The 19,050-nt window shown below is 44.7% G+C and overlaps 1 protein-coding gene across 1 annotated transcript in view; it reads left to right on the top strand.

Annotated features, from left to right (window-relative positions):
* The first annotated feature begins 4,354 nt into the window (after positions 1-4,354).
* SLC4A3 (solute carrier family 4 member 3) overlaps positions 4,355-19,050 on the top strand; it is a 57,715-nt gene continuing 43,019 nt past the window's right edge. The window contains exon 1 of the mRNA XM_056850770.1: positions 4,355-4,629. The gene's annotated coding sequence lies outside the window, so the exon portion shown is untranslated. The remainder of the gene's footprint in view (positions 4,630-19,050) is intronic.

The following is a 19,050-nucleotide window of genomic DNA, read 5'->3' as shown; positions in this document are numbered from 1 at the left end:
GCTCACGTAGCTCTTCCAGGCGCCCGGTTTGGTGGGGTCGAATTCTTCCAGAGACCCCCGGGTAGCCATGTCAGCGAAGTGTTGCATCTCTGGTGTGTTGAAGTGAATTCAGCAAGGGCAAGCCGGACTGCCTACCGGGCACCGTGAAGTCGTGGAGACTCGCAGGAGATTTCAGCGAGAGTGATTTCGGTAGCAAGCCGGACCGCCCACCAGCCTTCGTCGCCACTGTTAAGTCCGCGTGGGGAGGACACACGAGGTCAAGACGGAGTTCCAACAACAACACAGCTTTATTGATTTCAGCAATAACAGACGGAACTGGGGAACTATACAACCTGGCCCTGCTTATATGCTCCCCTGGCCCCAGGTGGCCGCTCCCCCCCTGATCCGTGATAGGGGGAAAACAACCCCCAGGTCACCAATGGCATGACCTGGCTTAGGGCCAATAGGATGTGTTGACTGTAGCCAATCATGCGAGCAGGGCTTAGGATCCTTCGCCCAGGACTCACGCTCCTGGGCTTCCTTCGCTATGGTCTTAACTGATGCCCATACATTACAGTCATCACCACCTCAGACCACTTCTGGGGGTCCCAGGGGCTGTCATCCCCACCCTGTAACACTTCTGGTGGTCCCAGAGGCTTTCACTCCCCTTGGGGATCTGTCATCACCACCTCAGAACATTTCTGGGGGTCCCAGGGGCTGTCATCCCCACCCTAGAACACTTCCTGGGGTCCCAGAGGCTTTCACTCCCCTTGGGGATGTGTCATCACCACCTCAGACCACTTCTGGGGGTCCCAGAGGCTGTCATCCCCACCCTGTAGAAGACCACCTAAGAAGACTTCTAGGGGTCGCAGGGGCTGTCATGCCCACCCTGTAACACTTCTGGGGGTCCCAGAGGCTTTCACGCCCCTTGGGGATCTGTCACCACCACCTCAGAACACTTCTGGGGGTCCCAGGGGCTGTCATCCCCACCCTAGAACACGTCTGGTGGTCCCAGAGGCTTTCACTCCCCTTGGGCATCTGTCATCACCACCTCAGAACACTTCTGGGGGTCCCAGGGGCTGTTATCCCCAACACTTCTGGGGGTCCCAGGGGCTGTCATCCCCACCCTAGAACATGTCTGGGGGTCCCAGGGGCTTTCAATCCCCTTGGGGGTCTGTCATCCCCACCTCAGGACCGTTTAGAAACCTTACTGGGAAATCCATTCCACGTTTTCTTTGCAACAGTTTTTGTGCTGTAATGTCTTTCAATGGAGCCAATGCAAGTCAACCCACACTCTCTTCTCCCATTATCTTCAATGGGCTGTGCAGCCTCTCCCGTTGCTTCCAATGGGCTGACTTGTCATTCGTTCTGTTTTCAGTGGCTCAGCAGAAGCAGATGTGAAGGATCATGACTCAGAGTACATGCAGAGTGCCCTTCCCTCTCCACTGATTAACCAGCTCTGTTGCCTTCTCCCATGCTGCCAGCCCGATTGTTACTGCCACAGTTTCTGCAGTTGCTAACTAAAGAAGTAGCCCTGTAGTAACACAGTGTTCATTATGAGCACAATAATCTGACGTGCATGTCAGGAGTTCCCTCTCTGATCCCTGGCCTAGTCCTGAATTTCAGATGACTAACAGGACATTCCTAATACAAGTCTGTGAACTGCTTCAAATGACAACTAAGCCCCACACTGACATACCACGCAGGCATAGGGGACAAAATGGGTGGTGCCACAGGATGAGCAGGGGTTTAGACAGCATCTTAAAGTCCTTTCAGTCCTTGACCTGCCACAGCAGGCAGTGCCAGTGTAATGCTAAGGCAGCAGAAATATTGGCATAAATCTAAACAGTCCCAGTAGACTCAAAAGGAGTGAAAAACAAATCCCCCCTCCTGCCTTCCTCCCACCAAGCCTACATAGCTATGGTGCAGCTTTAGGATACCAAATAAATCTGCAGCTGTCCTAAACACTGTATAACTCCCAGCTAGGACACCTGTATCTCAGATTATAGTGTTTTGGCTATACCTTCATGGCCTTATTTGTGTACATGGAGAATGCAAGTACGCGCACACACAACTTTGGTGATGTTTTGTACAGGGTACATATGCACAGTCCGAAAACGGATATCTGCTTTGGAAATAAATTGGGAGGGAGGATATCACCACAATAGTGCCATTTCATGCCAGTGTAACCCCACCTGCAAGGAAGCCATGCTGGCATCACCATGGGATCTTCCATGTATAGTGGATAAGGGGGTGTCATGACCATATCATTCCTTGATTTATGGGTGTGGACTATGTTGCTGTGACCTTCAGTATGATAGCTGTGCTCTCAGTTCCTTTTTGGAGTTTCTTTTCTCTGCTGAGAGCGCAATGGGTATTGACTTGCTATGCCAAGGAGCTGTCCCCAGAATCCTACAGCATCTTGCTAATGAGATTCTCTGAACTTTGTTAGCTCTACACCTTCTCACTACCTTGTGCTGTATCCCTTGAGAGATTGCTTATATAGAGACTGATACTAATTGAGGTGTGAAACAGGGTTTGTACTGGCCCCCTATCTTTTCAATCTTTTTTATAAACGACCGTGCACCAACTTCACCAGAAGTTGAGTACCTTTCTTAGATATCAAAAGGCAAACTTTATTTTCTCTAGTGAACAGACGCTGTTCTCCCATGTTTCATGGCGTTGTCCCGGATTATGGCACTGTAGCTGCTTGCCTACTTCACTTGGAACCACCTGATGTATGCTGAGCATTTATGCTTGCCAAGATTAACATTCTCCCATCAGCCATTCCATATGGTAGATATAAAAGAATTCCCTTTAGTGATAGGTGTTGTCCATGTGAGGTTGGGGTAACTGAACACGTAATCCACATGTTATTGCACTATGAATGTTATCTGAGACTGAGGAATGGTTTTTATTAGACCTCTGCTGTCTACTGCTCAGACCAGCAGTTGGTGTTGTTTCTTTTATCAGATAGAAATACTTTTATTACTCAACAGGTAGCCATTGCTAATGTTATTTTAATGTTTTATAGACTGTTTGGTTTCTGTAGCCCTGTTTTATAATTATGGTGTGTTAAATGCCTAATAAAGGTGATGACGATGATGAGTCATTCACTGTATAGTATGGGGCAACTGTAAATCAGCAGCCAGGGAAACTGCAATCATCCATAAACATGTTAAAAATACTCAATTACATGGGAGTTAATGGAGTTTATAGCTGCAATCCTAAAGACCCTTTCCTGGGAGCAAGCCCCATTGAATAACATGGGACTTACTTCTGAGTAGACAAGTGCTGTATCCTAAGTAGTTTGGGAATTGAACCCAATAAATGCACCCACTAACCTATACCATCTGGATTATGATACACAACAGGCAGAGAAAAGCAGGGGCTAGAATTCCCAATGTAAGAGGAATAGAACATATTAAGATGGTGAGACAAATTAGTTGTGATACAAGCTATAAGAAAAGGGCAAGAAGAGAAAGGAATAGAATCATAGAGTTGGAAGGAACCACCAGGGCCATCAAGTCCAACCCCCTGCACAATGCAGGAAATTCACAACTACCTCCCCCCTCCACCCCTAGTGATCAGAAGATGGCCAAGATATTAAGTGATATTAAACAAATTAGACATGAGGAAAAACTTGATCTTGGTCCCCATACCATATTACATCTGGAGTATGGATCTATTCCTCAGTTTCCTCTGTTCCCTTCTCTCTAGAAGACATGTTCTCAGTTTCCCTGCCCAAGCTTTCCTTGATGAGTTATTATAGGACAACAACAGATGCTCCTGTCATTCATATTAAAACACTTTTGAGACAAATGTCTGAAGGTCATATAAACAAATCTAATTTGGGAGGTGAGAACAGGACTGTTATCTATGTCCATTAGGGCACAAAGATTTTTTAATGAGTACTTTGTTCATGGCACACTGTAAGCAAACATAGATTTTAAACAAGAAACAAAATCCAAACTATAATGTACAACTGTTAAGACTGGTTCCTATACTGATAACCCAAAACACCTCTGATTCTTCTTTGCAGTCTTTCTTCAGGAATAATGCTTGCTGCAATAAAACCACTACTCAGTTTGTACAAGAATACAGCACAAGGTAGTGTGTGATGAGACAATGGACAGCTGTGTGCAGGTGTAAATGTGCTTGTGCCTGCACCAGTTCATTGCCTGGTTGCAAGGAGGTGCTGGCAGGGTAAATTCCCTTGCGGTGGGTGCGGAGATGCTAGGAAAGCTGTACTAAGAGAGGCTACTTGCTTCCTCACAGCCTAAGTCCCAGAATAGCCACCTGCTCAGTTGCTGCTTGTTCCAGCAAAAGGCAGTAAGTGACTCACAGCCTCACTGATCGCCACACAGAATTTTAAATAAGGGAGCGAGGCCAGCCAATGTGCAGCTTGCCTCTGAGCAGAGCCAGTAGCACTGGATGGCTGCCTGCAGGAGGAGCAGGAAGCTGCTGCACTGAAGAGGAGGAGGAGGAGGTGTCTGATACAGTCGCCTTACCTGAGCCGCTAGCAGAGAAATGGACACATGTTGAGTGATCGCCAGCTGCAGGAAAGAGGGCAAGAGGCAAGTGGCAGCAGCGGGCACCCCGTGGACCCCTGGCTGGAGGCAAGCAGCTGTCCCTCTCAGCAGCTGCGAGGTACAGTATAAGCTCCTTCCCCACCCCCACTCCCGCTTTCATCCTAGGCTAGTCCAGCATCTGCACATTGCTGACATTGGAAGGTGAGATGCAGAGGCACTCCCAAGGGAGCAGAGCCATGCATCTTATTGCAGGACCTCTTTCGATGGGCTTTCCTGCTCTTCTTTCGTGTGGCGTAGGAGTTTTTAGAGCTTTTAGTCAGCAGAGTGTTAAATCTTTCCTGCAAGAAAGGGCACCCCCAGGCATCTGTCAGGGCAGCGGAGGAGACTGCAGGATATCTGCATGCTTTGTGAGTCATTTGGTAAGCATGAGAGAGAACAAAATGACCACTTCAGGACAGGCCACTGTGTGTAAATGTGTGTGAGTGTGCATTCCCCACCCCCCAACACCATATGTTCCCGTATACTTGGCATGCCCACAAGAAATGCCACTAGTGTCTCAAACATGAAATATGCAGCTCTTGAGTTTGTCAGATACCATCAATCCCACCTTGTACAAATCCCTGGACACAGAATCAGCACCCTATTGGGGCTCATAAGGGTTCCATTTCCCCTCACATTCAGCCCTGAACTCTGTTTTCAGTGGCAGCTCCAGAACAGGTAAAGTAATACTGAAGAGGGTGTTTCTGAGCACACCTAGAGTACTTTCCCCTCACCACTGAGTAGATCCCACACATCTGGGATTAGAAACTGGCATTTGCAGGTGGGTGTGAGAAATAATACTGCTCATAGAAGTTAACGAAAGATGCCACAGCACCCCTGGTGTAGAAGGTCTCAAGTTTGTGTGTGCTTTTATGTACAAGCCATGCCTCCAGTTCTGTCTCACATATCCATTTCTTGGTGCTACATTTTGCCCCATGGTAACTACCTTAATAGGGATCTGGCCTTTGGGCATGCACCGTAGGCAGTCACAGTTGAGGATTTGGAGTCCTCATCTCCTGCCCACACCAGACACAGCATTCAGTCCCTGTCTCCTGGTCTTCCTTTGGCGCCAACAGCCTATCATTTGGGAATGACGTTTGTCTCTAATCAAATTTGCCTCCTCTTCTTCCTCTTGCTTTCCCTTGTTTATAGCAATAGGACCAACAAGCTTCAGATATGAGCCATATCAGTATGACTCTCGGCAGTGTATAAATATAGAACAAAAAGACAATATGGGGCCCCAAAGTTCCCACTGCCTGAATATAAAACAGGGCAAACAGCACAAATGAACAGTAAAAGGCTGGCTCGTGAGAAAGATGTCTGCATGACTATAAAAGGTCAAAAGAAATGCTTTACTCATTGGGCCGGTGGTCCACCTGACCTGACCCATTAACAGCAGCCAGTTGCTTTAGGCTTAAGAGGAAGCATTCATAACTCAGGGCTGTAACAGATTACTGTCCGGTCAATCACTCCCACTGATTTTTAACAGCTGCATGAGAAGCAGACATTCAGCAGGTGAAGCTGTTTATTGAAGATGCCTCACCTGAACAATTTCTGTATATTAAGGGACTGATAAAAATGTAATTCTGTCTGAAAACCCATGGCACTTTGCTCCCAGCTTCTAGTAAAAAGAAGGCAGGGGATGGCTGAAGTTCATAAGCCTATGGCATTATACAAACTCTTCAAATGGCTAATACATCTGCCATATTTGGTACAATACTGGACCCTTCCCTAACTCATTGCCTCGTCTCTGCTGTTTCTGGTTAGGTAGCTGCCCCCTCCCCTGCTCCACTCTGGGCCACAATCCAGGGGAGCCGCCTGCACCTTGGCTCTTACTTCTTCTAGACATCTCCTTCTGAGCTCTCTCAGTCCCAGGCCCAGCATGTTGCCTGAAGAGAGGGTACAGAGGTGATGATGTCCTTTCTCCAATCCCTGCACTTGATTTGCAACCATTTGATGAGGCAAGGCCTAAACTAAGGTTTTGAGGTATCCTTGGTAAGACAATGTATGATACATTAACCCTTTGAGATAGCAGCAGTTGAAATTTGTCCAGTCAGTTATCCATACTCTACTCTAAAATAGGCCAGTGATTCATCTTCTAGTGTAGTTTTCATAAGCCCTGTCACAGTACATACGTACATACAAAATCTATACGTATTGAAAAAAACTTTTTTTGTATTTCTAATGATTGAACCCATGGGTAGACAGGTAGGATTAAAAATGATAGTTCCCCTGTCATGTCTAGTGTGACCCTTTGTAGTAAGGTAGCAAGCGTTTAGCACACATTGAGAGGTATTATGAACCCTGGCGCTGGAAATAAATTTCAGGGTCGGGTTTTGACTCACAGGGGTGGCCACACTTCAGTGGCAGCATATATGCTTTGGATGTAGAACTTCCCAGGTTCGGTCCTCAGAATTTGCAGTTAAAAGTTCTCAAGTAGCTGGACTGGAAAAGAACTCTACTTACAGTCCACACAGGGCAATTTGCAATGTATGAACTGTCCAACTCCCCCTTTTAAAAGGGAAATAGCAGGTGGCTTTGATTCAGATTGGGGCCATGGTTCACAGAGAGGGGATTTTATCCTTCCCCCTTGTAGTTGCACTGCCCCACAGCAGTTACTAGCCCTGGTAGAGGACAAAAATACAAGTAACCTCTCTTTGCCTGTTTCACTCCCTCTCCCCTTCCAGGACATAATAACAATGTGTGTCAGCAGGGGGTGGTCAAATCTCTTCTCCCTATACTATACCCTTGATTCAAATTGGGCTCCTGCAGAGTGGCTTTTAAAATGGTGGAGAAATCCATATTCACAAACCTTTCAGCATCCCACATAATTTGACACTGAGACCTTAGAGACCTTGCTCCCACACAGTGCTGTTCTAGAAGGACCAAAGTTTTGACTTGTTATAAGGTGGCTTTGTGTGTTCATATAAGATAGGCTTCCCGTTGCCTGCAGAATCCCTAAGTTTTATTTATCCCACCAGGTTTGTTGGTATTAAGTTCAAGGGCAGATGAGAATCTCTAGAGTCTGACCAACCTGCCTGAGCAAAATATCCAAATCTCAAAGCTTGCTGCCTCAGCATATGGGATGGACAGTACAGTGTCAGGAAATATGTGCATGCGCCTATGGAGATAGACAGATATACCTGCATCCACCAATGTTTATAACTGTGATGCTGGAGGTATATGAGAGGTTAAGTGTTATGCCCAGAATACGATAGGAAACAACAGTTTACTTTTAAAAAATCCAATATGACACAATTTCAGAAGCGGAAACTTGTAAAAAAAATTAGAAGATTAATCTAAAAGAAGTTGAAAGGAAGAGTGAAGAGGGTCTTGAAGAAGCTTGGAGATTATTTAAATAAATTGAAGCTCAGCTATGTACCACAAATCAAGTTTGGTTCACACATGCAGGAGAATGAGATGGTAGTATGGAGTGCATTTAAAAAGTAGAAGTCTTAACCCAAATAAGAAGAACATGGAGGAGCACAGGCTCCGGCAAAACAAATGCCATTTAGCAGACTGCTAAAAACATTGAGACAAACACGTAAAAAAATTAAGTACATCAGAAACAGGAAACCAACCATGGAGGCAGCTGGGCTGTGAGGTGACAAAGGAGTCAAAGGATTGCTGAAGGAAGGCCGCAGAGAAACTGAATGGACGCTTTTTGTCGGTCTTCACTGTGGAAGATGCAGAGTCATTACCCACACTGGAACTGCTAATTTTGTGAAAGGTGTCTGAAGAACTGAGTCAAACAGAGGTGACAAGAGATGAAATTCTAGGGCCGATTGACCAGTAAAAAACTAACCGGTCAGCAGTTTGGAGTCTGTAGATGTGAAGATTCTTAAAGAACTCAAGCATGAAAATGCTGATTCCCTAACAGTGCCAATTGTCTTCATCTGTTCTGTGGTAGTGTTTTATCTAGAACACTGGTTCCCAACCGGGGGTCCGTGGACCCCCAGGGGTCCGCGAGAACTAAATTAAGGCCCACGAAACAAAGTTATAAACCCATAATAAATTAATATTTTCAATTAAAAGTTCTCTATTATAAAAATAGATATTCAAATATTATTCTAAGTTTATTGTTTAACTAACAGTTATGATTAAAGTTTATTTTCAAATTCTTGGAATTTTTATTTTGAACCTTGGGGTCCCTGCACCGAACAAAAAAGTCCTAGTGGTCCCTGGTCAAAAAAAGGTTGGGAACCACTGCTCTAGAATTAGATGTTTACATTTTGTTAATTCTGCCTTTCACATTTCATATGGGTCTTGGCTTTGCCCTTGTTTCGTTGTGATTTCCCCAGTGACGTTTATTTCATTGTGTGTGTATTTACTTGACATGCAACCTGTCACTTGCAGCTCCTTCCTGAGCTTTGCAGTGGCCAGGGACGAGGCGGCACCAGGGTGCCTCCAAAGAGGTTGCCCAGCTGCCACAAGTCTCCAAAAACCCTTTTTTAAAGTTTTTAAAGGAAAATGGGCCTTTTTTCTCCATAGCAAACAGCAGTGCGGCACCAGGTAAAACCTGGCACAGCAACGCTGTTGCTGGAGGGGGTGTTCCCAGGCTGGAGGGGCTTTGGAAGCTGACTACCATCAGCTCCGACCCAAGAACGCCCCGGGAACGCCCCTACCCCCCACGCCGTCGCCACATGCTGTATCTCTTCTGGGATTTAGGTCCCAGAGAGACTGCAGCATTGGAGCGGCGGGAACTGCCCCGCTGCCAGCGTCAGTGCCTCTTATTCCGTGATAAGAGGCCACTGACTCTGGTGACGGGGTCATGCCGCCTCCAGAGAACTTTCGGCCACCCACCGCAGGAATGCACTGTTAAACTGCCCCCGCTGTCAGCATCAGTGCCTCTTATTCCGTGATAAGATGCCAGTTACGCTGGTGACGAGGTCATGCCGCCTTAGGGTTGCCAGGTCCATCTTCACCACCAGCGGGAGGTTTTTGGGACAGACCCTGAGGAGGGCGGGGTTTGGGGAGGGGCTTCAATGCCATATACTCCAATTGCCAAAGCAGCCATTTTCTCCAGGTGAACTGATCTCTGTTGGCTGGAGATCAGTTGTAATAGCAGGAGATCTCCAGCTACTACCGGGAGGTTGGCAACCCTACACTGCCTCCAGAGAACTTTCAGCCACCCACCTCAGGAATGCACTATTAAACTAGACTCTTTATCAGGGAATTGAAAATGTATTATCATTTTTCTAAAGTACCTAGAGAGATTGTGGAAATTACAGGCCAGTGTTTGTTCTGGGCAACTTGGTGGAAACTGCTATTAAAGCAAAAATTAAAGCATATAGAGGAACAAGACCCATGGAGGAAGAATAATCATAGCTTTTGGCAGTATGATGTGGCTGCAATAAATAGCAAATGTGATTTTAGGTTGCGTTAACTGAAACATAGGCTTGGATCATGCCTAGAATTTCCACAGGCAAGGAGGAACAATTTTTGCTGATCCTCCACTTCCATGGGAGACCTAAAATTCACCCTCCAAGCTATGGTATTCCTGATGGTCCCTTACCTCTGGGGAAAAGGCATTTCAGGGGCCTTTTGGGACTACTGTGGGAGGTTGTTGGGGAGGGGGTTGTTGTTGCAAAAATCATCACTCCTCCTTGTGTGGGCAGAAATTTTAGGTGGAATCCCAGCTGTAGTTTATACTCAGAAGATGTAGTAGTGCCGTACTGTTCTGTGCTAGTCAGGCCTTATCTCTGGTGTATTTTGTCCAGGTCTGAGTATCACAGTTTAAAATTGTCAAGTTGAAACAGGTTCAGATAAAGATGATTGATGGTCTGGAAAACAAGTCCTAGGAGGAAAGGTTGAAGGAACTAGGTATGTTTAGCCTGGAAAAGAGAAAACTGAGAGGAGATGTGATTGTGCACTTCAAATATCTGCAGGGCTTTAATGGAAGAGGGCAAAGACTTCTTTGCTGATCCAGAAGGTAAGATAGATATAAGGGTCTTAATTTATAGGAGGGTAAGTTTCAGTTGAAGATCAGGAGGAACTTCCTAAAGATAAGAGAGGCTTGACAATAGCATAAAATATCTGGGAGTGGAGTCCCTCCCTGGAAGTCTTTAAACAGAGGCAAAATAGTCATCTCTCAAGGATGTTCTAGTTGTGGGCTTCCTGCACTGAACAGGAGCTTGGACTAAATGGCCCTCCCAACTCTAAGACACTTTAAGAAATTTCCTGTCCCACTGACCTTCTGCAGTACTGTCATGTTAACAAACGTGGAAAATGGTGGTTGGATAGACATTGTATACTGTAATTTCCAAAAAGTTTTTTTACAGAGTTGTTCACCAAAAAACCCTGAGAAAACTAAGCAGTAATGGGATTAGGTTTGTCTCATGGATTAATAGTTGGTTAAACAACAGGAAACAAAAGGGTAGAACTAAATGGACAGCTCTCACAGAATTAAATAGGGGTATTCCCCATGGACTGACATTAGGATTGCGGATATTCCATTTGTTTATGAATGGTCAGGAAATAGGACTGAAAAGGCCAAGACTGCAGATGACACCAGATTGCTCAGAATACTGAAGACCCACACAGATTGTTGAGCTCTCCAAATAGGGTTGCCAACTGCCAGGTAGTAGCAGGAGATCTCCTGCTAATTCAACTGATCTCCAGCCGATAGAGATCAGTTTGCCTGGAGAAAATGGCCGCTTTGGCAATTGGACTCTATGGCATCGAAGTCCCTCCCCTCCCCAAACCCCGCCCTCCTCAGGCTCCACCCCCAAAATCTCCCGCCGGTGGGGATGAGAGACCTGGCAACCCTATCTCCAAACTAGGGGAGGGGGCAATAATATGACACTTAAATTCACTTAAGTAAATGTAAAGTATCTACACTGGGGGAAATAAATACATAAATAAAATGGCCAGTATTCGAATATCCATGAATAGATATATAGTGCAGCTACATTTGGAATACTGTGTACATTTTGGGTCATCACATTTTGAGAAAGATATTGTGGAGCTGAAAAAGGTTATAAAAAGCCAGCCAAAATTATCAGTTTTCCACGTGGGAAAAGCCTAACGAGGCTGAAGTCTTTCAGTTAAAAGAAAAAAAATGATTAAGGAGGAACATGATAGATGTTTATAAAGTCATGCGGTATGCTGGGACAGATAGTTCCGGTCGAACTGAGAGCAGCGTTGCGACTGAGCTCTGCAGAGCGTTTACTCTACTTTTATTTTAGCCCTTTGCCTTTGTTTAGACTATTATTATATTGTTTTAGTGCCCAGCCAGCTGGCTGGTGCCTATAAATCTTTTCCCCCCCCTCGCCCCTGCAGGTAGGGTTGCCAATCTCCAGGTAGTTCAGGAATCTCTGGCACAAGTAGCTAACAACACTGACAATACTAGTGCACTAGTATTGTCAGTGTTGTTAGTGCAGGAATCTCTGGCACAAGTAGCTAACAACACTGACAATACTAGTGCACTAGTATTGTCAGTGTTGTTAGTGCAGGAATCTCTGGCACATGTAGCTAACAACACTGACAATACTAGTGCACTAGTATTGTCAGTGTTGTTAGTGCAGGAATCTCTGGCACAAGTAGCTAACAACACTGACAATACTAGTGCACTAGTATTGTCAGTGTTGTTAGTGCAGGAATCTCTGGCACAAGTAGCTAACAACACTGACAATACTAGTGCAGGAATCTCTGGCACAAGTAGCTAACAACACTGACAATACTAGTGCACTAGTATTGTCAGTGTTGTTAGCTATTTGTGCCAGAGATTCCTGCACTATCTTCCTTACCTATGGTATTTGTGCAGAGGTGTTTATTTGCGTTACTCAACCTCCAGGTAGTAGCTGGAGATCTCTTGCTATTACAACTGATCCCCAGCTGATAGAGATCAGTTCACCTGGATAAAATGGCCACTTTGGCCATTGGACTCTATGGCATTGAAGTCCCTCCCCTCCCCAAACCCCGCCCTCCCCAGGCTCCGCCCCCAAAATCTCCCGCCGGTGGTGAAGGGGGACCTGGCAACCCTAACTGCAGGCTTGATGAGCTTGATGCTGAGCTTGATGCCAAGGCCGAAGCTGGGCAATGCCTATGTAGCCGGTGGGGTGGAGGTTGAGCTGAGAACCGTCTGCGACTCTGTGGATTTGCTTCAGTTTCTTTGCCCCTGTTAAGCTTTTACTTTGTTTTGCTCTGGCGTTGACTCGGCCCTTGGCTGCCCGCACTCTTGGGGATTTGGTCTGTCCTCCTGAAAGTCTTTCTTGCCTCATGAAATCTATGGGGTGGGGTGGGAAATAAGTAGGGTTGCCAGGTCCCTCTTCTCAACCGGCAGGAGATTTGGGGGGCGGAGCCTGAGGAGGGCGGGGTTTGGGGAGGGGAGGGGCTTCAATGCCGTAGAGTTCAACTGCCAAAGCGGCCATTTTTCTCCAGGTGATCTGATCTCTTATCGGCTGGAGATCAGTTGAATTAGCAGGAGATCTCCTGCCACTACCTGGTGTTTATATGTGATCTTGGTTTATTTGTTACAGAGGTCGTTGTACCCGCTTACAAGTTTGATAACCCCACTGGGGTAAGAATATCTGGACATTTACAACTGATGAAGCAATCATAATTGCGAAACGCCTACTTATCCGGAAGTGACGTTTTGTATCTCTCAGTTTCGATTCTTTGGACTTTGCACTTGGAAGTTACATATTTCAGTTGACTTTATGGACGCTGTTGAATCACCGTTTTTCTTTTGCATTATATTCTGACCAAGAACTTGTCAAGGGTGAAGCAACCGTGTATTTTGTTATACTTTTGTGGTTTTGATTTAATCTCAATAATATTATTTAATGATGCACAATCATTAGTGGCATTTCATGGTTATTGTTAATTAATAGAGCTGGTGCTGTGGTTTCATTAACTACCTGGCAGTTGGCAACCCTAGAAATAAGTGAGGGGTAAAACTAGAACTTTATTGTAGAAACCCACTCCTTACCCCATACCTCCTTAGGGGGACAAAAGGAGAAGGGAGGGGGATTCCTGCCAATATTTACTAAACCATTTTGAGGAAGTAGGATTTTATTGACTTTGTCTTCCTTTTGTTTTAGCTGTCTTTCCCCCACTTTTGCTCTTATCTTCTTTGTTTACTTACTTTATATATTTAAGCCTTGGCAGGCTGCTACATGGCTAAATTAGCCATGCTAATTGAAAGAAGTGCTATTTTAGACAAGGATTATTTTATTCTATTCTATTCGATTCTATTTTTGCTTTTAAACAGCCTCACCCTTATTTTAAACCAGCTATATCTAGTTATTTTTAGTAATTTCTAATTACCCTTACTATTCCTATTTTTATCTTTATCCCTATATAAATCTCCTTAATTTCTTTTGGTATTATTTTAGCTTTTTTCAGCTTTTTCTAGCCATTTAAATAGTTTTATATATCCCTATATTTCTATATTTTATATTTATACCCATATCAGATATACATTTAAAATACAGTCCACTTATTTATCCATTTATTTATTTCTACTTTTATGAGCTCTGGTTTTATTGTTTTATTGTTGTAAATTTTGAAATTTGAGATTTGTGTGTGTGTGTGTATGCTTTATTTTAATTTAATTTTGTTTCTTTTTATTAGTATAGATTTTATTATTAATTTTATTAATAATATTGGCACCCATGTCCTCTAAAATGGGTCAAAAAAGAGGATTCCCCTTTGATTCTGATATTGAAAACCTCCCTTCTAGCAAGCAAAGTAAGATGGACGATTTTTTACGCCTACTAACACCAGTAATAGGTTTAATGTGCTTTAAGATTTGCCTACTGAGCTGTCTACTGACCCCATTGCCCCTGATGTTCAGGAGAGTACACCATTTAGCCCAAGTTTTGCTTTTACCCCTAAAATACCCTCAATTGTTGACAAGCCCCAGGCTTGCATAGAGGAGGAGAAAGGAAACACTGACCAGTATGACACTTTATTAGCCTCTCGGTCATTCCTTATCTCCGAAACCCTCCAGAAGATTTATGACAAATTGGATATTTTGGCAATACAACTCTCACGCTTAAACTCTTCTGACCTTGTACCAAAACGTTTTCACCAGGAAAACAATTTCCCTGGACCTATGAATAGAACCCACTCTCTCGAAGGTATAGAGCACAAAGGGCCAACTATCATAATCACTCTATTCTTATTCCTGATAGCTTTAGGAACTATTTAAGCATACATTCCTATCAAAGGCGTGTTATAAACTGGCATGGGAAATGGCAAATTAAAGAGCACTTAGCATTCTTATTGCACTGCCATCCAAGGGATACTGACCTGAAAAACTTTGATAGACTCCCAGGCTTATTAAGAGAACATCGTCTGTCCCTTACTTTCTACTCCTCCCGGATCCCAGCGTTGAGTCTTGAAAACCAGGACCGATTAATGGCATTTGGCATTTCCCCCAAATAATCTTTTCGCACAACAACAATAGCACCTTTGCTCTCATCTAAGATCCCTCCTAAGCCCCTCTTTAAAAATTCAGCTAACTTTGCTCCCCAAAACCAGGCTGAGTCTCACAAGATTGATAAGCCTCTAATAGATTTGTCTCCAGCTAGTTCAGAGAATGCCATCTCAGCTAGGGTTGCCAGGTGCCTGGTGGTGGCGGGCAAACCCCCGGCCATTGACCCCTTTGCCCGCCGACCAGCTGAGGGTCGGCGGGCAAACGTGCACGCCTCAGCACGGACCTTGGGCGGGGCGAACGAAGTGCAAGAGGATGGCGCAGGTGCAGGAGAGCCCTGCCCCAGCCCCAGTACAGGTTGGGTACCATTATGCGGCGCTGCGGGGAAGGATAGGTGCCGCAGCAGCTTTGCTACCTGCCAGCCCCAGGATGCTCCCGCCACCGCACCCAGCCGCCCCAACGCTCAGCTGGCCGGCCCAGTCCCGCTCCCCACACGGGCCACCAAATTGGCTCTCCAATGAGTGAAGAAGATCCGCACTTCTGGTTGTAAACTGGAAGTAGTGCGCGCGCATCAGTGCATGCGCGCAACCCCCAAGCTCTGCCCCCAAAGCTTCCCGCCGGAGGAGAGGGGGAACCTGGCAACCCTAATCTCAGCTGAATCTAATCTAGACTTCATGAACTGTAAATCAAGCTTTCCACTAGACTCTAGATGCTCTCCGCTCCAGCCATATAACCCGGTGGATGATATATTTGAAAAGGAGGATGCAAAGTTAATTAATTCTTTTCGCATTCTCCCGGCAAAGGAACAAAACAGTATAATAATGAGGCTAGGGAACCTTAAAGACAACCTAAGTCGGCACAGGCCCATACACTTCCACCTAAATTAAGGGTACCTACCCTTTCTACTAAAATTAAGCATCAACCAAATTCCAAACACATGGTTGATATAACTCCTTACTTAGTAAAGAAGCAAACTCAAGACCCCGACTTACCTCAAGGTAATGCCCCAATCCCTCTGGAACCATCCATAATAGTGTGTCTTCCTTCAGCAAATCCTAACTTGCTTGTGGAGATGTCTCCTATAGCTCTTCCTGATAAAGATTGACTCTCATTTTGCTGCAAATTTCTTAGCTGGAATGTTGCTGGATAGTCAGCCAAAATTACTGATTCTGGTATACTTCCTTTCCTTTTCCTTTTATCCCTTAGAAGCTCCTTGATCAATTGATCTTGAGCAGCATATATCTAGTGTTGGAGGGATATAAGGACTGAAACAAATCTTGCCACTGACAATGTAGCCTTGGGGTCCCTATCGCTTAGTAAAAAAGGCATTATGTCAGTCACAGAGGCATTGGATTTGTATATTAAAAGGGGGGAAATATAGTGCGATGATTCTGGTATACTGTCATTTCTTTTGACCTTTGATATCATCCTTGTACAGGAAACCTGGGCCACAAATGAGATCTTTCTTCCAGGCTTCTCCTCTTTTACTCAAAAAGCAACCAAAGGATCTGTGGGCCACCCCCGTGCAGGACTAGCTTGCTTTATATCTACTTCTTTAAGCATAAGCTCAATTGACCTCCTTGTGGCTGATGAGTTGGCGCTAGCAGTTAAACCTGACTTCTTTCCCGCTGATTTTATTCTGTTTATATTCCTCCTGCTAGATCAAGTAACACTGCACGAAACTGGGCCCGTCTAGGAGAATTATTTGATGACATTAAAAACAACCATCCAACTATCCTAATTCTTATGGCTGGTGACTTTAACGCACGAATAGGCCCGGATGATAATACTCTCTTTCAAAATCTTATAGGGAATTTTGATGAATCCTTCCTGAGCTCCCTATGGTACACGAGAACTTCTAGGGACTTGGTAATTAACTCTGACGGCTTAAGCCTGGCCCAATTTGCTATCCAGAGAAACCTAATAATAGTAAATGGGCGGTCGCGGGTCGACCCTAATGGAGACTTTACTTTTTTTAGTCAAAATGGTGCCAGTGTTATTGATTATTTTCTGGTTTCACTAGATCTCCTACCGTTAATCAGTAATATGGAAGCCTGTGATTACATGGGCAGTGACCATCTCCCTATTTCTCTTTCAGCCAACCTAACATGTGTTCAACATCTGACATCGTCCCACCATCAAACACTGCATCAATCCCAAAAAGCCCTAGCAAGTGTTTACTGGAGTCCTGAGCTTGACTCCTCGGTGCGTTGCAGAATGCAGCTTTTGGAGGTCACTTCGTTGAGAGCTGCCCTCCTTGGGCAAGAGTCTGCAGCTACTGTCCTAAATGTTTTCATTAGATTAATTGATTTATTTAAACCTTTATTTACTAACGAAACCCACATGCCTTACCCAAACAAAATTCTTGGTTTAACCATGTGTGCAGACTCCTCAAACAAGCAATATCCAGGAAACACAGAGAATTCAAAAGGAGCAATACTATTTCAGTATTGAAGGAGCTGCTAACCATTAAAAAGAACTACAAGGATCTGGTAAATCGGAGGGGAAAAGAGGCCTTATATAAAAATTGGAAGAGCTTGATAAACAACAATGATAATTCAACCTTCTGGCGGACTGTGAATTCTCTAAGTAATGGCTATGCCAGAGTCCCCGCGTGTATCCCGTCATCGGTCTGGGTAGCTTACTTCAAGAGCCTTTTCTCTGATTCTCTGGACAACCAAGGACTTATACCTGAGCACCTCCTATTTTGCTGAATTCCTGGCCAGATGTGTCTCCTAATGAAATTAAACCGCTCATTGACCGCTTACGCTCAGGGAAAGCCCCAGGTCCTGATCTAATCCCCTACGAACTCTTTAAAGTGAATAGTAGATGGTGGGCCGACATTCTTGCTCCTGTATTTACACAAATTAATGCATCAGGAGCCATTCCAAAATCTTGGAGACATACTATAATTGTTCCAATCTTCAAAAAGTGTCAGCGCTCTGACCCAAGCTGTTATCACCCAATCGGCCTTCTGTCTTGCTTAGGCAAACTGTATTCCTCCCTCTTATTAAAGAGGCTGTTGGATTGGGTTGAGAGTAATGACATCCTTGGCTGGGAACAGATTGGCTTCAGAAGGGGTTGGTCTGTTACGGACCATTGTTTAGTGCTCTCTCACTTAGCCGAGAAATATTCCTCCCCCCAAAATGGCACCTTTTATGCTGGTTTTATGGATCTTAAGGGAGCCTTTGATGCCATCCCAAGGGAGAGGCTATGATTGAAACTATCAAATTCTAACACGGATAGGAGGTTACTATGGCTCATTCAACAATTTCATACTGACCTTACAGCTTAGGTTTGCTGTGGCGATCAAGGAGAACTAACTGAGCCCTTTGAACTGGCCAAGGGAATTAGACAAGGTTGCCTCCTTGCTCCTCTCTTGTTTAATCTATATCTGAATGATATGGCAACCAAATTCTCGGAGTCTTGTCATCCCCCAAAGCTTGCAAGTCGTCCCATCCCGATTCTACTCTATGCCGACGATGCAGTTCTCCTGTCCCGCACAAGAATTGGTTTGAAAAGATCCCTACAAACCTTTTCTGAGTACTGCTCTTGGGAAGATCTTAAAATAAACTATCACAAATCTAAGATTATGATTTTCTCTAAGAGGAGAAAAATGCCTCCTTTTCGCTCGGTATTAGACAGCTTTGAGGTTGACCAAGTCAAGGAGTTTGTTTATCTTGGCATTCTTTTTTCTCATAACCTAAATTGGAATGCCCATCAAAAAACAGTGTCCAACAAAATTAAACCCGGGGCTGGAGCTATTGTCAATTTTTTCCATACCAAAGGCGGCAAATATATCCCAGGGGCTATTCAGGTTTTCAACGTAAAAATCATTCCAATTGTTCTTTTTGGTGTTGCCATTTGGATAACTGTTGTCAATGAATCTATAGATCGTCCATTGCTTCAGTTTTTATTAAAACTCTTAAATGCCCCTCAATGTGTTGCTGGCGTTACCCTTCGCTCCGAGTTTGGCCAAATGTTGCTTGAAGCTAGGGCATGGTTGGCCGCCTTTAAGTTACAATTTATGCTGCGCTTTAGCACTGAGGGGCTCCTAGCTTCTCTGAAGCACGACCCTTTTACATCCTCATGGCAAAAAATCTTAGAAGATAAATTGTC

Source organism: Euleptes europaea, chromosome 6 (assembly GCF_029931775.1).
Source record: "Euleptes europaea isolate rEulEur1 chromosome 6, rEulEur1.hap1, whole genome shotgun sequence".
NCBI classification, from domain to species: domain Eukaryota; kingdom Metazoa; phylum Chordata; class Lepidosauria; order Squamata; family Sphaerodactylidae; genus Euleptes; species Euleptes europaea.
The sequence above is the reverse complement of the archived record's forward strand: the minus strand, read 5'-3'. Positions and strand labels throughout refer to the sequence as shown.